At 45.4% G+C, this 24,051-nt stretch overlaps 1 long non-coding RNA gene across 3 annotated transcripts in view; it reads left to right on the forward strand.

Moving 5' to 3' along the window:
- LOC138515669 (uncharacterized) overlaps nt 1-24,051 on the forward strand; it is a 111,195-nt gene that overhangs the window by 52,774 nt on the left and 34,370 nt on the right. Inside the window, exon 3 of one of the 3 annotated variants that reach the window (XR_011282146.1) lies at nt 11,125-11,395. The exons of the other annotated variants lie outside the window; for them this stretch is intronic. This is a non-coding gene — a long non-coding RNA (uncharacterized lncRNA). Of the gene's footprint in view, nt 1-11,124; nt 11,396-24,051 lie in introns of those variants that run through there. 3 annotated transcript variants of the gene reach the window in all.

Below are 24,051 nucleotides of genomic sequence, written 5' to 3' on the forward strand. Positions count from 1 at the left end.
AGACCATTGACTTTGTCTCCAAAAAACATTACCCTGTGAAAGGTTTTTGGACCAAGGATTCCTGAAAAAGATATCTCTGTGGACTACCAGAACTAATCATCAATGATAGTGGTTCTCAGTTCATATCTACATTTTAGAATAGTCGCTAAACAGCTTTGACCACATTGTTGAAGAACTATACAAGCAACCACCCTCAGATGGATGGTATTACAGAACAAACAACCCAAAGACTGGAGCAATGTCTAAGCTGCTTTTGCACAAATTAATACAAAACGTGGTTGACTTACTTGACAGTGGCAGTATTTGCATACATTAGTTCCATTCAAAAAGCCATGTTGTAGTCTCCTGCTCCAATGGATTCCATTACAACAGAACATTCTTTCAGTACAACCTCTGTTAGGCCTAAAGTGAAAGAGTTAGTGAAGAGATGTATAGCATATTGAGACAAGAGTGTGACAGAATCTTCCAGAATCAGAACTCTGGATGAAGGAAAACCACACCACATTATCAAGCTGGGGACAAGGTTTGCTTATCTACTACGTATGTGCATCTGAAGATGACTACTCAAAGGTTTCAATAATGCTATGAAGGATCTTTTCAATTAAGAAAAGTGATTAAAGACACTGGGCCTCATTACACGGACGGCGGTGGACCAAGGTGCTATTAGCACCTTGGTCCATGCCGGTAAAATACTGGCACCGCCTTGGTGGAAAGGTGAATTACCGCCCTATTCCAAGGTTGGCGGGGCGGTAATTCCCCCTTCCCCCATTGCCCTTCCACATTTTCATTTTTGCCCCATAGGGCATAATGGGAATGGGGAAGGTGCTAATTACGGCACCGCAAATTGCGGTACCGTAATTAGCTCCCTGGTCCCTTTGCGGGTTGGTTTTTAACGCCTGCAAAAGGCAGGCGTTAAATTCTCCAACCCGCAAAGGGACCTCGTAGTAAGGCGGTAAGGGTTTACCGGTGCCGGTAAAATACCGGTACCGGTAAACCCTTACCGCATACCGTGTAATGAGGCCCACTGTGTTTGCCTTCAAGGTAATATTGAGTTGTTAAAACATGCAGCTGCGTCTAAAAGATTCCTACGATCATTTTCAGTTCAAGGCCATGGTAAGTAGAAGAATATCAGGAACTTGAAGTTCAGAAGATTTCTGATTCCTGTTTGAGACGGTGAAAGTTGTATTCATTAATCAATTGAAGGGGAAGTGGCCTCGTTATTTTCTGGAACTGGTCAGATTTTAGAGTGTCGATTCCAGAGTAAAACATGTCAGACTGATAACGGGCGATGCGCCTAGGTGGAGATGTAGCCATTCTGGAGACTGGGGACAGAGAGAAGACAGAGGCCCTCATTACGACCCTGGCGGAAAGTGACTGACCGGACCGCCACAGCGTAAATAGCGTTTCCGCCATTGCACGATGGAGCAAAGTGCGGCCCATTCCGACCCATCGGGCACGAGCACCACGCCATGGCGGAAGTGCAAAGTCCGCGATGGCGGAAATGACCCCAAAACTGCCCACACCGCCGCCGTACGGCGCCCTAGGTGCAATACCGCCACCCATCTTAGCGGACACCGCAGTGAGCGCCAACCGGAAAGTACGGTGACCGTAAATATACGGAAACGGAAGTAAAAACATGGTCCCGGAACGGGAAACATCACGCCGTACACCTATAAAACCACAAAATCCACACAACCACTAAAAACACTACCCTGAGACACATCCCAACCCGTCATCCACCCTAGTGTAACCAAGAAAAATGGGAAAAGTAGCGAAGAAAGCGTGCGACCGCAAGCGGCAGGTCCACTTCTCCCGTGAGGAACTCACCGTGCTCACAGAGACCCTCCAGGAGAATGCTGCCGCCGTCTTCTCCACGCAAATGACCAGGACGGCACTTGCGAACAAGAAGGCCATATGGGCCCTGGTGGCACAGCGGGTAAGTGCGGTGGGGACCGCACCCCGCAACCCACAGCAATGCAGAAAGCGATGGGACGACCTGCGGATACGCGTCCGTAGCATGCTTTCTGCCAACCGCAACATTGCCACAGCCACCGGGGGAGGATCGGAATCACCCATCAAGTTGACCCCCTGGGAAGAAATCTGTGCCTCCACCATTGGAATGGAGAGTACAGAGGGAGTCGGAGGGATGGAGAAAGGAGTGCAGACATCCGAAGAATCCGGTAGGTGGCCCAAATAAAACCATGCCAAATCCACAATGTCCAATCATGTGAATCACCATGTGTCCACATAGCGCAACAGTAACACATGTCCAGGAGAACGTCCACACACATTGGCCTGACAGCGCACTTTAAAAATCACAATAAATACATAAATAATTAAAAACCCCAAAAACACCCTCTACACGTGCAGCAGGCACACCCTAACTGCAGGCTGCCAAACAACTGCACCCTCACTCCACACACAAATGAAAGCACCTCCAAGGCCCCGACCCAAATCACCCTCAGGTACCACCCCAATGCATGTGATACATTGCCATTCCAATTCCCACAGACCCATAAATAACGCTCGCCCTCCTTTACTCCACCACAGGGTCCGATCCAAACGACGAGCTTCAGGACACCCCTACCAGCACACCTGCAAAGAGGGCCAAGACCGACGGCCAAAGACCCTCCACCTCAGCTGCACGCATCAAGACAAGGCAGCAGCACAAATCAAGTGGCAGCACAGAGGAGGGAACTCCAACAGGCACCCCAGCAGCCAGCATGCCCACAACAGCACCACCACAGGTCCCCCCAATGGATGCCACAGAAGGCACTGCCTCTGGTGGCAGCAGCACCATAGGTGACACTCCATTAATGGCAGCATGCTCCGACACAGAAGACGGGGATGTCGAAGTCAGATCCATCCATGACCTGTCCCAATCCCCCTGTCTGTTCCATCCCGTACACCATGAGGATACCACGCAGGGGCACCCACAAGACGACGACTGGCCATCCCCCACAAGCCCTGTGGCAGGGCAACATGAGGCGAACAGCCACTCTGTGACACCACCGCAAATGGCCATGGCCCAGCAGAGGCAACAGTCCCTCGACCAGTTAATCGTGCAACAGCAGCAACTGGCCGCGCTCCTCAAGGACCATGCCGATGAATGTGGGGGCACTAAGGCAGACATAGAAACATCAACTGAGACACTTAGGGCAGAAATGGAGAGAAGTACAGAGACACTAAGGGCACAAATGGAGAGTAGCACCGAGAGCCTGAGAGTCCAAATGGAGAGTAGCACCGAGAGCCTGAGAGTCCAAATGGAGAGAAGCACCGAGAGCCTGAGGGGGGAACTGCATGCGACGTCCAAAGACGTATGTGCCGAACTTGCCGCAGTGCGCCGTGTGCTCGCTGAGCTCTCACAAACCCTTAGGGACATGCATGGACGTGAGCAGGCAGAGACATCATCCGTTGCAAGTTCCGTCCAGGGCAGCCCCCAACGTAGATCTGGGAGGAACCTGCGCTCCACAGGCAGGGGTGCCCCTGATACCCGCAGAGGGGGCTTGCAATAGCGACTGCCCACTGACAATGAGCATCTTTGGACACTGGTGTTCGGGGGGGAGGTAGGAGGGTGGAGGGGGGGTGTTGGGCTCACTTGGGTGGCGGGTCGATAGGGTGTTCAACATGATATCACATATGCCATAAACAATGCACGATCAACCAATGAGATGTGTGGACATTGATCTTTGTGTACGAGGCCATCATAGGCGTACAGTCCATATTGTGCATGTACCAGACACACACAGTGCCACGAGTCCCGTGTCCATGTATCAGCCACCAGGCGTGAGTGCTAGAAGCATGCATCTATGAGATGCTGACGAATGTCACGGCCCTCCTGTGCCTCGCAGACTCCTTGAGGTGCTGCCACATCCCCACCCTCATCATGACCATCTTCAGGTGCTTGCAGTTCTGCGTCAGGGGGCATGGGCACATTTCTACGTACGCACATGTTGTGTAGCATGACACATGCCATCACCATCTTTGCAACCTTCACATGGCGGTACAGGAGTGCCCCGCCAGACCTGCTGAGGCACCGGAAACGAGTCTTCAGTAGGCCGAATGCCTGTTCAATGACTACACGGGTACGTGAGTGGGCATGGTTGTAGTCCTCCTCATGCTGGTCCCGTGGGTTCCGGACTGGTGTGAGGAGCCATCTCTTCAGTGGATATCCGGCATCACCTGTATGTGGACGATAAACGAATTATGTGGAATGCCATTGCTACGTACGCACCCCCCCCCTTCCTGCCAGGTCATTGCCGCATCACATACCCCACATCAGCATGCATGAAATGAGACTCACCGAGTAGCCAGGATCTGTTCCCTGCGTGTCGCTCCATGTAGCGTGGTATTGTTGAGTTCCTCAAGACCATAGAATCATGGGTTGATCCAGGGAATCGGGCACAACAATGTGTAATGATCCTGTTGGAGTCACACACCATTTGTACATTCAGTGAATGAAATTGTTTTCGGTTGTGGTACTGGGCCTCCATGGCATGTGGGACGACCAATTCCACATGGGTGCAGTCGATGGCACCAATGCAACCCGGTATGCCGGCAAGTGCATGGAATCCCACTTTTGTGTTGGTAATTTCCTGCTCCGAGCGTGGTAGAGAGATGTAGTCGTCTGCGTGCTTCAGGAGGGCATCGAGCACTTGCACTAGTGTCCGTGAGAACAGTGGCTGTGATATGCCATGCAACTGTCCGACTGTGTGCTGGTAGGTGCCTGTGGCCAGGAAGTGTAGTACAGACACCACCTTCAGTAGGGGTGGGATGGCGGTTGGGCTATCTATCATGCTGACAAGGTCAGCCTGTGTCATGTCCACAATGGCGGCTATGGTGTCCCGGTCCAAACGGTAGAGGGTGTGGATCTGCTCATCAGTGAGGTTGAACGGATGTGCTCGGAGGAGTGGGATTGCGGGCTGCCTGCGTGGTGGTAGTGGCTGTGCTGGCGGCCCTTGCTGGCCCTGCATTGCCCTCCTCCTCCTCCTGCGTCTCCTCCGTGCGGCCGGTTGTAGTTGGTGTTCGTCTTCTTCTTGGAGTTGGAGTACTTGCAGTGCTATCAGGTCCCCCAGGGCCAACATCGCGAGTCCTGCCGGTAGCATTTCGGAGTGGGTGTGGTTGTGGGAGGAGACTGGGTGTGCTATTTATGTGTTTTCAGGCTGTATGGCCTCCACTTGTGGTGATTCATTCCACCTGTGCAAGCTGCTCTCCCCTTTGGGCGAGCACGTCCCGCACACAACGCTGCAATTCGAGGAATGGCATCTTGCTATTACAATCATGTATTTGTACCCGATGGCAGTGTAACATTGGTTGATATGTTCATTCGGCTATGGTCCCATTGTTTCACATACTATCTTAGCAGTCGCGAACAGACTTGTGAAGGGTCAGTGGAACGTAGTACTCGAGTAACGGTGGACCCTCATGCATCACTGTACCGAGGTTCACCGACGGGCGGGGCGTCCCATTTGTGAGTGAAGGCAGTTGCCATTTACACACACAGCCGCACTAGATGGATTAATTTGTGATTTCAAGCGGCCACAGATGCCTTTTCGACGTGATGTTGCAAATGAGGAATTCGAAGGGCGGCGCTTTCGGTTTTCAGCTAGCGGCGAGGAGATGCCCACAGGTCTGACTGCAAATATAACGTTCTATTGTTCAATGTCCTTGGGACAGGGGCCATGGCGAGGATGCAATGATTGATATGAATAGTTTGGGATGCGCAATAGCGAAGTGGACGATGAGGCCGGACGTTCCCAAATACATGTTACTTCACAACACTGGAATTACGGGCTGGGGCACAGTGGATTATGCAGGCTGCATAACGCACAGACTCAATGGAATTTTCACATGTTATGTGAGTATGGAAACAGGCGTTATCATTACGGGATGAGGGAATGATGAATGGATGCATGGACAGATGATTTGATACAGAGTTTGCCATGTACAGGGCTTCTTGGGATCTGTCCGCCTCCCCTGCGCTATGTGATGCAGGGCTGCCATAGTGGGACCATCGTCTATCTGGCCTTGTTGAGCCCTCCCTGTCTCGACGCGCCTTCAGACACTTGTGTCCATGCACGTTACCAATCCCATCTGATGGATTCTGTTTTAACAGACGCATGCACAGGTACACTCGTTTGTGATGGTGTTTTCACCTCGATGTAGATAGTTATGAGTCGCAAGTGGTTTTTGGGTGGTGATGATCCCTTGGAGTGGGCTAGCATGCATATGGCTGTGGATTTGGTGTGATCATTGAAGTGAGTAATTCAAATGTAGTTCTGATGGCCATTCTATTCTTTTTCTTTTCATTTGGTTGACAGGTATCTCCTCCCCTTTTGCCACTGCCATCTGTATGCCACTCCTGCAGATGGATTTTACTCCCGACACCTGCTGCTTCGTGTTAATCAGTGGAGCAGCATTACGATCTTATGGGACGATCGCCAATGGGCCACATGCCCTTACGCAGTACTAGTGGCTCGGAGCAACATTTCGGCCTTTCAGCTGGACTAGTGCCTCCCCATTGGGTCGGCCCTGCGGTTCTGGGCGCTTCCATGTTGCCTTTTCGTACGAGAATGTGGCCCTGTGTACCATGAAGGAACAGGGCGTCACACAAGAAGTAGCTGGTCATTTATTGCGGATGCAGCCCACAATGGTGAAATGTGTTTTGGAGTTCATGGCCTAATGGCTGTATGGGCTTGGTGAATTTGTTGTGCATTAAATTTCTATTCTGATATGGGCCGTGTAGCGTTCTTCTTTGCAAGTGATGTGGCATATTCCTATTTGGGGAGCGATGTATTGTGAGGAGATCTGCATTGGGTTCCAGCTTCGGAGTATAGTTGCGTGGTACTGTGCTGGGCGCGTTTGCCTACGAAGCCCAGTGAGGTCAGGGATAAGGGCTGCCAATATGACTGTTTGAATGATGTCATGCTCAGGGGCGGGGGATTAGGTTTTGTGTAACAGATGCCGGTCAGCCAGGTGGATTGGTGGAATGATGTGATTTTCTGAATATTGCTGGTCACAGGTGCCTGTGTTTGCGTGCGTTTCTTGGTGGGAGACTGAGGTCATGTCCATTGGAATAGCTTCTGTATTCGTGCCATCTGTGCCCTGCAGCTCCCATTGGCCCCTCTTGAGATTCTTTTGTTCGTTGGCATGCATGGGTGACTTGTACATTTCACTGGTTGCATTGTGACTTCATTGCACCTACGGGGAGTTGTACAATGTGGCCAGGGAGCGGTGTACAGGCACTCAGTGGGGCCGTTTACGGTTGATTCGCGATGCCGTACTTCTCACCATGGCGGAATGGTACTTTCCGCCGTGCTTGATGGCGTTAGGTGCATGTCCGCTAGGGTCAGAATTCGCGTACCGTTGCGCCATGGTGGTATTTACGGTTTGGCATGGCGCACGCGCGCGTACTTGGTGCAGTTAGCGTTGGCGTTCACTACGGTGTCGCTAATGGCATCGTACTTTGCGGTGACGGGTCATAATCGCACCGAGCGCTATTCGATGGCGGTATTGCATTTCCGCCATCGTTTTTCGATTTCCGCCAGGGTCGTAATGAGGGCCAGAGTCTGGCGGGCCCGATCGTGTGGTGCTGAAAGCGTTTCCCTTGTTTTGAAAAGAATACGTGATTAAGTAGAAACCCCTCAAGATGTAGGATTGGGTTTTAAAGTGAGTCTTCAAGTGACTGAAATCTCGCTTGGGATTTGGTGATATACCATTAAACTAGGGAAAGAGCAATTGGTGGACACATTTAATTCTAATGGGGTGCCCTTTTCAGGCTGTGTCAGGGCTTCAGAGATGGCAGTACTGCTCCCAGCCCTTCTCTTTCCCAGCGTGCACCAGAATTCCAAAACAAAGAGTTCCATGCATTGAGATTGCAGCAATTATATTTGGGCTTCATGAGAGAACCGCTACGTACCGATTTATTTGACCTTTTTCTTGGTAAGGTGCAGAGACTCCATTCTATGTAGACATGAATTGCTGCAGGTTGAAAGCTAGAATTAATCCCAAGGAGTTGCATTGGAGCTCTATGCTCAATGGGTGGCGGAACACAAGGGTAGTATAGCTCAGCAGCAACACGCTCCTCTTGGTAGGAAGGCGATGGAGACAACATAGATTTGAATCCCGGTTCTGGTATTAGAAACCTCTTTGTTATTAAGTGCATTATAAATAACAAATTATAATTATTAAGGGTCTGAGGATGCCGAGCATGGCTTGCTGAACAATGAGAAAAAACAGAAAAACAAATCAAGGTTGAGAGGAACCAAGGTAAAGAGAGGGGGTTTCTTCTATAAACATATATTGCACCTAACGCACAGTCTAAGAATACAGGTGCAGCCCAGCACATGTATTATCCTCAAACCATTTCTTAGCTAATCACTGTGATGTCATACTGCCCTATCCCTCTTCTTAATCATAAGTAATACATCCTCTGTCTTCTGACACTGTCATTATTCCTCCACCTCGACTGCCTTGAGTGGTGACGACCACAGACACCACTGTCCTTGGGCATCTGCGCCGGTGTGCAGATCTCTTGGCTTTGTCCTTCTTTGAGATCTCACACAACTGGACCCTGACAATGCAGAGACCCCTAGGGCCATACCATGTACTAAGTATGGACCATTTAACACATTGTTTGCACAGTGACTCCCATAGTTGCATTACTATAAAGAGTGGAGCTATATCAACCAACAACGTAGAGCGACCATGCCCCACTGTCTGCCCTGCCTATCAATCGTATATTTAAGTAACTCATCCATGATCATCAATCTCCATCATAGGGCTACTGGGTGTCCAGTGATAAAGTCTCCAAGTAAATGACCATCAGGAGGCGACATTGCACACAAAAAAGCACCCTCGGTGCACTCAAACACTTTCACAAATATTCTAGGATTGGACTTTGTAATATAAGATGATATCCCTCATAGAATATTTGGCGAAAGTATTTTAGGGGTCAGGAAAGAAAGTTGCGTGCCTGGACACGTTTTCCAGGCGACATTATCACATGGAACCGGCCACTTGTGTAGAATGCCTTAACGCTGCAGTAACATCTGTTGAAGTACCTGTAGGATGCTGGCTGGTTGGCACTTGAACTTGAAGTCTATCAGGGGGCAACTTTTGATAGCACACATTTGGTTATAAAACATTTAAATTAATCATGGTGTACCCATCTCAAAACTGTCTCCCCAATCAATATGAGAGTTAAAACCTAAATAGTAACACCAAACATGGACCCGGCCTTTACCTCTGTAGCTTCTCTGATGCCAAATGAATGTCTGAATCTTGGCAACAATAACACCCCCTAGATCCTGGTTACTCATTATGTGTTGGACTTCAATTCGAATGGCTGAAGGAGCCTGTGAATTGCAGTCCTAAACATCTGCAGCACTATGCAATTATTAACCATATATTAGGCCCACTCAATTGTATAAAAGCAATTTGCAAATCAATCATTAACATTCAAATTCTGATCGACTACGGGGATGTGCTTAAGCAGAACATCGTTTACATGGACCCAGGGTTTATGTAAGGCAAGATATGGGCCTAGTGACAGTCACAATATCAACTATTGAATATTTGAATGAGTGTCTGCAAAAGGACACTCAATAGAAACCTTTAAATTAACACCAATGTCTTAAGATTGTGTTCAAATATGTGGTATTATCGATAGACATATGTGTAGTTATTTGGAAAGTCTGCTTTGGGCTCCAAAGGCATGGACATGTCCCTATGCCACTTTGGCCATCAAAGCTAGAGGGACTAGTGTCTTCTGCTATTTAAGAGGTTCCGTTCCATTCTTCCACACATCTCTCCCATTCATGGAGAACACTTCTTCATAAAGCATCCACACTTTTGTAGAGGCAACTCTAGAGTGAATCCAGTATGTATCTTGTGGTATGTTCACATTCACGTATGCATTTCTGTGGATTAGCACGTCAGTTCCTGATAGCTGGTGGCTGTAAATGGAAGAATCAATCATTGTGGGCACCTACAAGTCAAAATACAAATGTTGTACAACTGAAATCCCACAAAAGACAAACCTTCCACTTCTCTATTGCCCAAGCATGCACAGATTCTATATTTGTGTGCGTCTGTACTATATTAAATCTTTAATGCAATGCAACAAACACAATAGTCATTGACATATTATAACCACAAATTCCTATAACAAACTAATATCACACAATCAAATGAATTCATAGACTAACATCAACAATCATTAATAAAATTTCATCAGAACACAATTCCGCCACAATCCATGAATTCACTAATTTTTAACACTCATAAACATGCTCCTTTAAAAGATCATGTATGGCAATCAAACAATGTATTAGTGCAATTATTATTTGAGTCTGTATACAATTCATTATTCTCAACCAGAAAGACTCTTTCCAATTTATCAATATTACAAAAATTAACATTCTTAAAACATCTAAAACAAAGATTATAAGTAACTGGACAAAACATTTTTTTTCCAAGAGTTTTCAAAAATTCAGGATTAGCACAACATCGACAACATCGAATTTCAAGGAAATAAGGAAATACCTCTAATTAGACCCCATCTCGCCAGAATCCCTAAGAATTAAAAATGGAACCTCATATAATGTGAATATGGTTATTCATTAATGCAATTCGTACCAACAGATAGTATTTGCCAGGGCTCTTATACTGCACCATAAAAGACACATAATCTAATTTTGAGCATTGACAAAATAAATTAAAAAATGGAGTAACAAACTCTAGTTTGAAAAAAAATATCTATTAACGTCTTTCAGCTGTTCTTGATGTTTGTGTATGTAGCATGTGTATGCATTGGGCCGTAAATAGCCCAGACAATCAACGGCGTGTCATTCCCCAAGAGGTAAGAGTAACCGGATATGATAGTATGGATCCAATTAGGAGAGAATATTAAGGACCTCATTAGAATAATATGGAGAGAAGGGAGTCATAGGGTGAAGGCAGTCATAGGGTAAAGGCAGGTGATACAGATTAGGGCCATAAATTAGATTGTCCAATTCCAGATTGAGTCTACGTTCTTCCACACTTTCAAAGCATAAATTACCACACTTTAATCAATGGGACAACCCCTTTTTAACTTTTTTTTATCCCTTACTTGCTTCTCAGGACAAAGTCTGACAAGATTTAGTACACCCAAGAAAACCCTAAACAAGACCCCCAGCATGGATATCTCCAGAACCGATGGTGACGATTTTCAGAAGCTCACAGACATCATTCTTTTCTTTGCGGTGCTGTGCTTCATTTTCCGGATCATCACCCTGTCTTGGTGCCTTATTTATATTTTAATATACCCAGTTCTGAGTCTGTTTGTAACTTATCTAGTCATTGAAATGATGTAATCAGAGGAGGGGGTTCAGTAAACACTGGTGTGAATGTCTCTATTGTATGGAGTCTTGTTGGTTTTTCAGTCGGGTTTTGCCATTTGTACAACAGAACTGACCCTTTTGAAGCTGAAGCTTGTACTCTTGTGACTCTTACTAATAGCCATGCCTGGAAATGAATCTTTGGCATCGGGAAGACATCATATCTTTTCACTACCACATCACTATTTCTAAGATCATAGGATTGGTTCACAACTCATAATGAAAATACTCAATCATAGGTGGAAATACAGCGCTTTTCTGTCACTCGCACGTGTGATGATAATCACTTACATATACTAATCTGAGAACCCTGAACTGAAAAGAACATTTCAGAAGAGCACTCTTCAGCATTGTAATGTTCCTCTGGCTGGGAAATACTTCTCAGATGATGGAGCCACAGAGTGCAGAAAGCTTGAGGGCTAACTCTTCTAATGAGATGGTGTTATTTACGTATTGAGCATTTGTTAGGCGGCTATACAACAAAATAGTGTCTCAAGGGGGGAGGTAACAAGGTGAGTAAAAAATAATGGCAAAAGACAGACAATATACAATCGTGGTCCTACTAGGCTTGTGACATTCGGACATGTTCGTTCTGTGAAGAGAAGTGCAGGAGATAGGGGGATGTAGGGGAGAAAGGTATAGGCAAGTGCTGGTGAGAGCTCGGTAGGGAAGTGCCAGAAGAGGAACCGCTAGCTAAGTGCTAGAGCAGAGGAATCCCATGGGTGGGATGCAAAGCCGCCCGGTAGGGGGCTGACAAGGGCAGTGCTGTGGGGTGAGGGAGGGTGCTGGTGTCGACAGGGTAGGTGCCTGGTACCTGTCAGATTCATGAAGGTCCAGATCGTCAGTCTCAGTGGCAATGGGGTGATTAGCAGAGAGGGTAAAGAGGAAAAGAGGTAGAGAAAAGTAGAGGTCTGGCTCAAGTCTGATATGGGCACAGAGGCTGTTCCAAAGAGAGGCAGCAGCGGAAGAGAGAGACCTGCCCCCCCACTCTCTGCTTTCTGAAGTGTTTGACAAGCAGAGAGTTTGAGATAGAGGAGCAGAAGTCTCTGCAAAGAAGTATTTAGGGAGAGAAGGTTGGAGATAGCGTGGTCCCAGCACCCTAGAAAGCCTTGTGGATAATGCAGAGGATGTTTCAACCCCCGAAACCCAGTGGAGAGATTTTAGGGCTGGAGAGATACGGTCCCAGAACTTGAGGACAAGGATACGTCTTGCAGCCCTATTCTGATTTAGCAGAAGGGGGGTGAGGGGTGGGAGGAAAGGGAGAGATTGACGTAGAGACTTTTGCTGTAGTCCAGCCTAGAGAGGACCTGAGCTCTGGAAACATTGAGCTTCTGGGGAAAGGTGTGGAAAGGGAGAATGCCTCTAAGGAGGTGACGCTGGAAGTGGGCCTTCTTGGCAGGGTCCAAGATTTGAGGGGTGAAGGAAAGGGAGGTGTCGAAGATGACCCCAAGGTTTTTGGCCTCAAGGGAAGGTGAGGGTAGGGGGGCCAAGGTGGGCGGCCAGAGGGTAGGAGGATAACAGGGAGCAGGTGTCCCAATAAGAAGGATCTCTGCCTTACTGGCATTGAGCCAGAGGTCAATAGCCACACACCATGCATGGAGAGCAGTAGGACAATCAGGGTTGAGGGAAGAGAACAGGATGCTGAGCAACGGATATTCCTCTTCCCATTTTCTATTCAAAATCCATTTGATTGTTTTATCTGTTAATTGACTTTATCCGAAGAAATATTTCCCTCTGTTCCGATTAAGCCTAATCTGATTACCATGTCCAAATGTAGCCGCCACTCCTCTGTGAGTGACCTAATTGAACCAAATTGAAGCTAATGTGTAATAGCATTCATTTAAATAGTATAAACAGGATACTACGTTCTATGGGTATTAGCATAATTGACCTAAAAACATTTGACCTAAAACATTTGATTGAATTTTCTTGACCTTTTTTATTCGGTCAAATTTAATCAAATATTTATATGGGGGTGGGTAAGGGTATAGATTAGGTTGAGGGGAAGTGGGGGGATTGCTGAGGGGTTTCCCTCCTTAATTTAGATAACAAAAAAGGTCAAATAAGTTCAATCAAATGTGATAAGGTCAAATGTTTAGGTCAAATAGGCCCAAACCCTTTTATGATGCTCTTGAAAGCCTTAATGATGGTCTCCATGCCTCTTCTCCTTGACCTCTCAGCAACATTTGACACAATAAACCACCAGACACTCACCAACAATCTATCAGCAAGATAGTTAGTTTTCAGCTGCTTCATAGCCTACCCTGCTAATCTTCAACAGTTCCTACAAATGGATTCTTCCAGATCACCAACTCTACCCATCACCTGTGGAGTCCCGCAAGGATCCTCCCTGTCCCCCATGATCTTCATGCTTTACGTGGAACAGCTCGGAACCCTCCTCTCCCCACAAAACATCCACATTCACCAATATGCAGATGACACGCAGATCTACCTCAAGCTATCCTCCAACAAAGACATCCATAGACTCAATGCTTGCCTCACATGGATCCAGTCCTGGATGTCCAGTGCCTACCTAAAGCTCAACCCCACCAAGACTGAATTCCTACTGCTGATCAACGACATCGAATACCCTGACATCCAGACCTACCTCTCTTCTATGAACCTCGAAGGATTCACAACCCAGCTGGCCCCCTCTGCCAAGTCCCTTGGGTTCAACATCGACAGACACCCTACGTTCAAACAGCACATAGCAAGGAAGACACAAACGGCCTGTTACATACTTTCTCTCCTACAGAGAATCAAGCTCTTCATCTCAGAAAAAAACATCAGATCTGCTGTCCCAGCCTTGGTACTTTGCCATCTGGATGGTGGCAATGCCCTTTTGGAAGGACTTTGGTGACTACCCTGCCACCCCTGAAATGTGTCCTGCGTGCTGCAGCAGGACTCATTAAACGACTCTGCAAATTCAACCACACACCCCAACCCCCATTGAACTGCACAGGCTCCCACTGCAAGTCTGTATCAGCTTCAAATCCTGTTGCATCATCTACAAGGCTGTCATTCTGAGATCCACAAGCTACCTCACTGAGAAACTCAGCATCTCCGGAGGCCTGCGATCCACCAGCAGCAAGGACATGTGCCGACTTGAATTACAACAGTGCAGGAAGGCAAGAACCAAAGGACAGGCCTTCTCTGTCTAGGCTCCAAGACTCTGGAACCTCCTACCCATCAACATCAAACTTGCCCCATCACATCTATAGTTCAGGAAAGAGATCAAGCCCTTCCTCTTAAAGGAATGGCTCCTCCATAACACCTAGGTCCACACATCCTGCACTCCCCCCAACTCAGATTCAGTGATCTTATCCCTACTGTCTTACTCCCATGCTGCCAATTGCCCACCTCCCCGTGTTTGCTCCCCATTCATTTTATCTCTGCTTCACTCACTGTGATCTTCCACCTATGACTATAAAGCGCTTCGTTGCTTCCCGAAGCTAGGTCTGCGTTCAATAAATACTATAATATTAATACTACTATCTCCAGGATGAGCATCCCAGTTCTGCAGATACATCTCCTGTATATTTCCTTTGGACCGCCTTCACCACTGGCACAGAAAGGCCGCAGCTGCTTAGCAAAATGGTAGTGTTCGGGCGAGATTCTTTCAATTATACCTCTTAAAGCAATCCTGTTTTAGCTGAGGACAACTGAAGCAAATCAATTATATGCTAAATTACCAGGTCATTACAGGCAGTGAACCTGATTTTTACATAATCTATCCTGGCATGCCCAGCCATGAAAGGTGGCAGACATGGGGGGCCACGCCATGATTCACTCTCAGCTCATGCAGCTCTGCATGAGCTAAGAGTACATGACGCTACTAATTCACAAAGTTTGTTGGAAAGGACTTACAGTGAGGTGCTATGTGGAATGGCTCCCCACTGACCTTACAAAACGTCAAACGCTCTGAGTGAGAGGATGGAAAATAGAGGGTGGAATATTACGAATGGATAAGCCTGACGAGATTTTAGACTTTCAAGCAACCCTTGAAAAACAGATAATGATATGATAGGTTATTTATAACACGCTAAATACCCAGAGGTTTCTCAGTGCAGACCAGAGGATCGAACCTGCGGTGCTCCGTGTGGTCTTGTTTCCAAGGTGAGTACGCTGCCCTTGAGCTATCCTCCCGAGACTCCTAAAGATGCCTTGTCTTGAACACCTGCTCCACATCCACAGTAAAACATTCCACACACATCTAAGACCTTCTCGGTAAGGTCAAAGCAGATCTTCTGTTCATCAACGAGTCTGGCTCATAGAGTATTATTTATCGTTCATACATGGGTCCATTTCTCCAGAGTTCAATATTACATTTGCCAACAGAACCGGCAAAAGAATAAGAATTGCACTGCTATGGAAGGACTTTATAGACATTAACATATCAACCGCACCCAACAATCTGCACTGGGAATCACTTCCCTTCCTCGTTTCTATGGCACACACTTCCACAATGACCTTCTACACACACCACCCACGTTCAACCCCTCCTTTGTAGACAACCAGGTGGATGCCGTTCCTAACCTCTTAGTAGACCATCAACACTACACCACATTGGACGATTTCAATGAATGTCGGGAAAAGGGGGGCACCATCGCTACAAACTTTCTGTCTGCAAACTTGGGTGTTAGAAGGCCCATTCATGCTTCCGAGCACACATTGGGTGGAGTCTTCTGCCACAGAAACATCACTGCAGTCTCTTCCCCAGAGTTCTTAAATAACATGGACAACTTCACCATCCCAGTCACTCGAACTGCACTCTACCAAATGCAGTCATAGCCCTCCCCGTCATCTATCAGACCCTGTAAGGATATCAATGTGGACCGACTCCTCCAGAAACCTTGAAGTTCCAAGCCGTAGCTAATTGCCAGAATCACACATGAACTCAGATAAAAAGATGTTAAGATGGCCTGGGAAGTCCCAAATTACACAGTGGTTCTGGTTCCAGTTCAAACCGGACTCAATAATGGGAAAAGACAAAGTGCAAGACAACACCCAGCTTGATTATCATCAAAATGAAGCAGTGACAGCATACAAGCATAGCCTTAATTAGTGCTCGCAACATGCTTATTAAAACAGTGTTTTATATATTCAACATTTGTCATAACTGACATCATACTGGAATCTTAGTTGCCAAAACCTACGGGGTTATATTTCTAATTGGGTAATGCTTGTCTTATTATTATTATTATTATTATTATTATTATTATTATTATTATTATTATTGTATTTATTGAGCATGGACCTAGCTTTCAGAAGCAATGGAGCACCTTGCAGAGGTATACAACAATACAAATGCACAACAGAGCGCTTTACAGAGGTATACAACAGTACAGATGCATAACGGAGTGCTTGTCAGAATAGATATACAGCGGCTTGTAGGATTCAGAGGGACACAGAGGAGGGGTACTTCTGTACATGGTGGTAGGGGTGTGATGGGTGGACAGCATCTAGCAAGTCAGGTGGCATGGGGGCGATTTGATGGCCTAGGTGATGAGGAGGGTCTTGAGTTATTTTCTGAATTGTAGGATCATGGGGGCAAGTCTGATGCTGACAGCGAGAAGGTTCCATAGTGGTGGGACGTAGGCTTGTTTTTTGCAGCGGCAGAGTGCACGTGGTCTGGCTTCTGGTGGTGCACTGTCCAGCGGAGATGCTGAGTTTCTCTGTGAGATAGCCTGGTGTCTTGGGTATCTGTAGAAATAACCTCATACAAGAAAACGAGGGAAGAAATGATCAAATTGTTTTTGGTGATTTATTTCAAAATGTTGGTACATTTTAATTAAAATATAGGTGTGGGGTGGGGTAAGGGTATTAGTTAAGGGTGAGGGTGAGTGGAGGGTTCAGGGGGTCCCCCCCACTTTATCAAAAAAAATAAAAAGTGCAAAAAGTAAAAAGTACTGCTTTTTTTTAGGTTAGGTTTTTTCTCCATTTATTTCATGGACATCCAGTGACTTGAGGGTGACTGCCTTAGAGATGATGCAGCAAGACTTGAAGGTGATTTGTGCAAGCCAGTGAAGGTCGATGAGGGGAAGGGTTGATGTGTCTGATGGCCCCTCCTGTAGCCACCTCTAAATTGATTATCAACTCCACAATATGTAATTGGCTGGCACCTTACTTCATGGGCAGAGTAACATTAGAAATGTTCATTGGTTGGCTTCTTACTAACCAACCCTGGACAACTGACAGGTCATCACGACATGAGCCAGACAAGAATAGGGGAAGAGAGGTCCATGGACTGCTTCCCTTTCAATTAAAGAAGATACCATCCCTCATTTTTAGGCCATAAAATGGGTGATCTCTTTGTATTTGGCCCTGTGTGTCCTATTTGTGTTCATGCTAATGAATAGACAGTGTTCTTGAATTATGGGTCACCCATCATTTATTGGGAATTTAGCTAATATTAATGCGAGTGTTATGTTTTTTCTTGCCATTGGGAACACTCTTGAGTTATTCTTCATGGAGTCTAATGTCCTGCACATGCCTTACAAAGGCTGGTTGTTCTCTTATAAAACCTTAATTTATCTGGGAGTATCATTTTTGTGTCCTGGGAATTACTATCTCATGCCTTCATTGCAATATTCGGCCTTCCCTTAATTCACGGTAACCTTGGTTGTGGTTGCCAGATCCTGTCTGGGCTCTGCACAGATCTTTATTTCTGTGGTTTCAGCATCTTGTGATCTCTCAAAGCCTTGAGGCCTTTACCTATATGAAAGCGTGCTGTAGCTTCCATTTTACAATAGATGGCTGCCCATTGCTGTCGCGTTTCTATGTTAGTGAGCTATATTGGCATGTCGTTCATGTTGCGTTCATCTTATAGATTGCTTATGTTAGCATTCTTCTTGTCTTAAGGATGCTGTGTTAATATTCTTCAGGTATAAAGGCATAGGTTACCTAGTGTTTGTGTTCTTCATGTTCAGTGCACATTTTCTTTGTGTCTAATAGCATGCACATGTATTAGCACAACATTAGTTTGGTTACTCTTGACATCTTCAGCTTAGATTGTGTCCATCTCTGCTGTACCTGCCTGGGATAAGGGTGGTACGGTTGTCTTAGTAACGTTTCTCACCTTTACGACATTGGGCCGGAGGGAGGGGCAGAAGCTGTGGATGATGGTTTCATCTGCCTCCCCATAATGATAACATGCTAAATATCAGGCACCACTAGCAGGGCAAGTGTATAACCACTGGATAACCAAATCAACACACACCATACATGGATATCAAATAATCGCAACATACTATCCCGAAGTAGCCATTTAAATACTCAAAGAAGACCCAAGTCACCAAATCGTTCATCCCCAAACCCAATTGTACCAAAAAAGAAAACTAGAGCCTTGACAGAACCCAAAATCAACATTACCAAAAAAGAACACCAGACACCGAATAGGACCCAAAATCAGCATTACAATAAAGAAAACCAGAGACTACTCAAGAGAACACAAATCAAACATAACACAGAAAGGAAAACCTGAGACTCCTAGGACCCAAACACAGCATTACAAACAAGGAAATTCAGAGACTTGAAACAACCAAAACTCAGCCATACCAAAATAGAAAACCATGGACTGGAAAGAACCAAAACTAAAGATTAGAAAAAAAAGAAAACCAAAGATTGAGATAACATTACCGTAGCAGCAGACAAACTGATTTGCCACTGACAACTCCAAGTCTGCAAAGCAGCACTGGTCACAGCACCGAGCAGAGATTTCCACCCGTTCTTTATACGTTATTTCTTGATTACCTTCATTGGTAGTAACCTAACATGCTTACCAGAATAACCATGACCCCCAACATCTAAACAGCCATTTCCCAGCATCGAAGGCTCTCCTACTTATTCTAATCCCTGCTCCACTTATCAACAGAAGAAGGCTTTCAAAACAACACACTTTATAAATATTCCTCTCACATTGGACCCCAACAACCAATGAATCTAGAAAGTAATCTCCAGTGCTCGATTTCACTCCAAACAAACCTCAAATGTTTTATCTAGCAAAAACTTTGGGAACAGTTGGGAACGAAAAACAACCTCCATGAATCGAAACATGGATTCAAACTGATAAGCGGAACAGATTCTAGACTCTCCTATATCTGCGGAACACTAAAAAACAATGGGTACACTCATTCTATAAGGGATAACCTCCATATTCAACACTATCAGCCAGAAAAATATTAGGATGGGAGAACAATTGATTAAAGTTAAACTGGATCCCATTCTTTCTTGCAGCTAGAACAGGATGGAAAATACACGCATGTTCTATTTCCGGGCTCGTCCCCTCATCCTTATTGGTGAAGAAGCAAGAGAATCTAGTGTTTTGTACATTCTCTTCAAGGTTACTCATTAATAACTCATGCTTTAGATGCTTGAATCAAGCAGAAGATCCCAAATCATCTACACATTTAGAATTTTAAATCAACCAGGCTTTAGCACAGGTCTCACAGCTCTCGACTCATGGATGATGGGAATAGACTGATATCCAACCCGTCCAAAACAAACCAAATCAATGATCTACAGTGCCTCAAGCTTGAACCCCACAAACATCCCGTGGCTTGAAGAAATATGAACCGGCCACCAACATCAGTCGAAACACCTTTGTCATTTGATGGACATCACCCTCACAATAGAACCAAAAGTAAAAACCATCATAAGAAGCGGCATCGCTCAAATCAATAATATCCTTTGCATCACGTCCTTCCCAACAGAACAATGGCAGCCACTAATATTCTCCGGGCAAAACTCTGCCTAAAAATCTCTACTATAATCTCCTTGATTATTTGTTGAGCACAATAAACAGAGCACATAATGTCTGATTCGCCAAAGATATGGGCGCATGATCCCTGCCCCCCCAATGCTCTACTGGCTCACAATCAACTGAATAATAATTCTACAACAAGATAATGCCTCCTCTACAAGCCAACGAGTGAGCTACAGTACAGCAATACAAGCATTCAATGCATTTTAAGTTCCTATTAAAAATGCCACTGAGAATTATTTTCTTTTCTATCAACTATGATCTAGAACTCCATCCCCAGAAATCAGTACACAGTGGAAAATCCCTGAGCCTTCAGAAAATCATAGAAAGCCTGACTAGTCCAATGACACACTGGTACAGAACTCATAACGATTGACCAAACATAAGCACCTGACCAGCCTCAACTAACAGGCAGCCAATCTCTGATACCTCAACTATTCTTTAAAATCAGACATATGGACATGCAGAAGCTAAGGTCTTATGCTTTGACCTTTTTTACACCATGAGTAAACACCATGCTCAAGGACCCAAAGATAGGCCGGTGCAAGGACCAAAGACATTTACAAACTTCCAAACCAAGTCAAAACAGAAATGGACCCCTCTGCTCACTCTGACCAAGAAGCCACATGTCTGGGAACAATCTCACAGCCAAGGGATGTGCGCAATTGGGCTCAGATAGGTCTGTCTAGCTGTGCCCATGAAGCAGAACAGCAATAGACAGAGCTGTTCATCTTGATGGACAACAACTCCAAAGAATTGCAAAGTTGAACAACCAACTGGAATTTCTATGCTTCCTTTTGCGCTGAGGTTCCTAGGGCAGGAGTCAACGCTAGTCCATCGCCCTCTCCTTCTGCCACTAACTGACTCTTGCACCGCTATCTCGTTCCACCTTAAACTACTCACATCATCAGCCAACGCACACAGCAGATATCTACCTACCTGTCTCGGGAGGATAGCTCAGGGGCAACGTGCTCGCCTTGGACGCAAGACGACACAGAGCAACACCGGTTTGATTCCCTGGGTCAGCGCTTAAAAACCCCTAGGCATTAAGCGTGCTATAAACAACCCGTCATATCATATCAAAATAGCACAATTATGGGGCAACGCCACTGCTCACATCACTGGTTGTATTCCACACACCCACCACACCAGTGGATAACACAACATCACAGCAGTGACTTCCTCAAATTTTCTTTGGGATCTCCCTTCAGGTTAAATAATTCTCCCAAATGTCGCTGCCACCCCTACTCAGAATCATACTGGCACTCATGTCTTAGGTACTTCCGGACTTCATGCACCAACATCACAGGATTTCCACCTGCACCCACCCCCCTCCCAATAACAGCCAAACTTCCACCCATCTTTTCCTGCAGGGCCACATACAACCAGGGCACACATTGACAGAGTAGTGCCATGCAACATGGCTTTCTTTACATTACATACCATCTCCTGTTCCTTCCTGAATCATACTGCAGTTTACGGACCTACAACGGCGGTATGGAGAAAAATGGGTGGAGTGGGTAAGAGCTGGTTATCGGTTAAGAGGCTAGTGACATAAAGCTAGTAGGTAGAACCTTAGGGGACAGAAGCTAAAATGAATCCCAAACATGTATCGAAATCAAGATAAGAACACCGCCATCGAGAAGTTTGTAAATTTCGTAGGTTAAAGGAGATGACGTGAAATCAAGTTATGGTTGGGAGATGACTCTTAGTACTGCAGCGATTTTGCAATATGATCCCTCATTTTAAAGATCAGTGCAAAGAGCTCAAATAACTCATAAAAACCTCTTAAGTGCATCAACAGATACAGGAGAAACGTGAAACTGAAGAGCCTGAGAACCAGGAAGAAACTACCACGAAAAAGGCCTTTGAATCAAGGTAGGTAGACATTTAGAGGTTCTAAATTGCCCCCCAATGCATCAGTCAGAGATATACATTTAATGGTATTAGTTATCAAATGCAATATCTCCCAGAACCTCCAGTAGAGGTTCCTGCTCAGCAGAAGAGCTAGGAGGGTGATAACTGCTAGAATGTGTAACACAGAAAGAGGGGTTCAGATGCTAGGTGAGGACCTAATAGGAAAAGACAAAAAGAGTCCGGGAGCACTGAAATCCTGGAGTATGTAGGCAGGCAGCGAGTTTTTGAAAGCACCCCTAGAACAGGTAACATCAACCTGGCTGATGGGGAACTGGCAGTCACAGCAGATCCGTATATCATTGCACAACACATAACATGTCTAGTTAGACATGAACCACCAACATAGTCTGCATTTTTCACAAAACACAGAGGTCACTGAGGAGAAACAGAACATTGGTTAATAGTATGACAACACATTTAATATATATTTATCTCCTTTGCAGCCATTAGTTACAAAAATTGGTGACATTCAGAAAGAACAGAAACAACCCGATTTGTGAGTGTTCTCACTTTGCGAGAAAAGCAAAACAGGATCCTGCTCTTGTGAGAATAAAGGATCAACAGGAAAGGAACGAGCACTATTTAAACACAAAATGGTCTCTAACTCATTACATTCCCAGAATATATTGAACCTGGAAAAGATATAGACAAAATGTGTGAGTGACATCTTCACCGTGAGACAATTCATTGAAGAAAACGGAATTGATTTGCCAAACTCTATACTTCATGTCCACAGGGACCCGGCCTGGATAAAACCTAATTAAGAAAGACCAAAATGTGCTTAGCCGGTATTTATCCAGTACGGCAGCACTTCATAGGTCGGCCAATGCCCAGGATCTGAAGCATAGTTATCCTGTAATCAGTGGAGATGTCTCTTTCATCCAGCTGCCACCGCTTGATCCAATCAAAATATCATGAAATTGAAATAATGTATTGTCAAATTTAAGTGACTAGAAAAGAAATTCCTATTTACAATTGCTTGCAAAAATTTAAATATAATTTAAACATGTGATCTCTACAGAAAAAGCTGAAACACTACATGTCAAACTGTAATACATTTGCTATAAATACAAGTGGTATTTTAAAAGAAATAGGCAGCAATAGTAAAAGAGGTAAGTGGGTGTCAACGAATGATAAACAGATCGGTTAATGCGTCTAGACTGCATTGGGAATGGTTTAGATGGAACCGCAAATTACTGCTAGCTGCAGACATATAGACAAATTCCAAAAGGGGGCAGGAGCCAAATTTTGGCACAACTGTGAATATTGGCTAGCGTCATTTATGGAAGGATAGTGAATATCGCTGGTGCCGGAGCAAGATAGACATACAGTGATGTTCGCGCGCCACACCTAGAAAGAACGTGTAAATGCAGCGCATCACTTCCGGACAGCCATGCCAATTAACCAATCGCTATCAATTTCACCCCTCTGCATACACCTCTCAACCTCTAACCAAACACATCCACAACCCTATACCACAGCAAACTGCACAAACTTCAACACACTGCAACAACAAAACAAACCACACATAGACTCACACAACAGCACATGACGTCTACTGACCGGAAAACACCCCAAGCTGGGCCAACGGAGTTAACCGGGTTGAGGCTGCCAACAGCACATCACCGCTCTCTTGCACTTTCTGCTTACCCCCACTAACTCACCCCTCCTAGCCGTTTTCATAGCCGCCAGAGCGCCAGGGGACCACTCCGGTGGTGATAGTGCGTGATACAAATATCCTTTAACATTAACACTATCAGAGGACCCCAATTAGAAATACATTATTGCACAAAGTAACCTGCATGTAAAACAGATATATATTGAAACAGACTAATAAAAATCTATTGAAATTTACAAGGAAAGGGTTAATTGTAGATTAGAAGAACAGGTGTAAGTGGAAAATATGGCATCAGACCAATGTATGATGCAGACAAATAGGTAATTTACTAGTTGTAATGTGAATGGCTTGAACATTTCTGATGTCTGTTAGCA

Source organism: Ambystoma mexicanum, chromosome 6q (assembly GCF_040938575.1).
Source record: "Ambystoma mexicanum isolate Mex_15411 chromosome 6q, UKY_AmexF1_1, whole genome shotgun sequence".
NCBI classification, from domain to species: Eukaryota; Metazoa; Chordata; class Amphibia; order Caudata; family Ambystomatidae; genus Ambystoma; species Ambystoma mexicanum.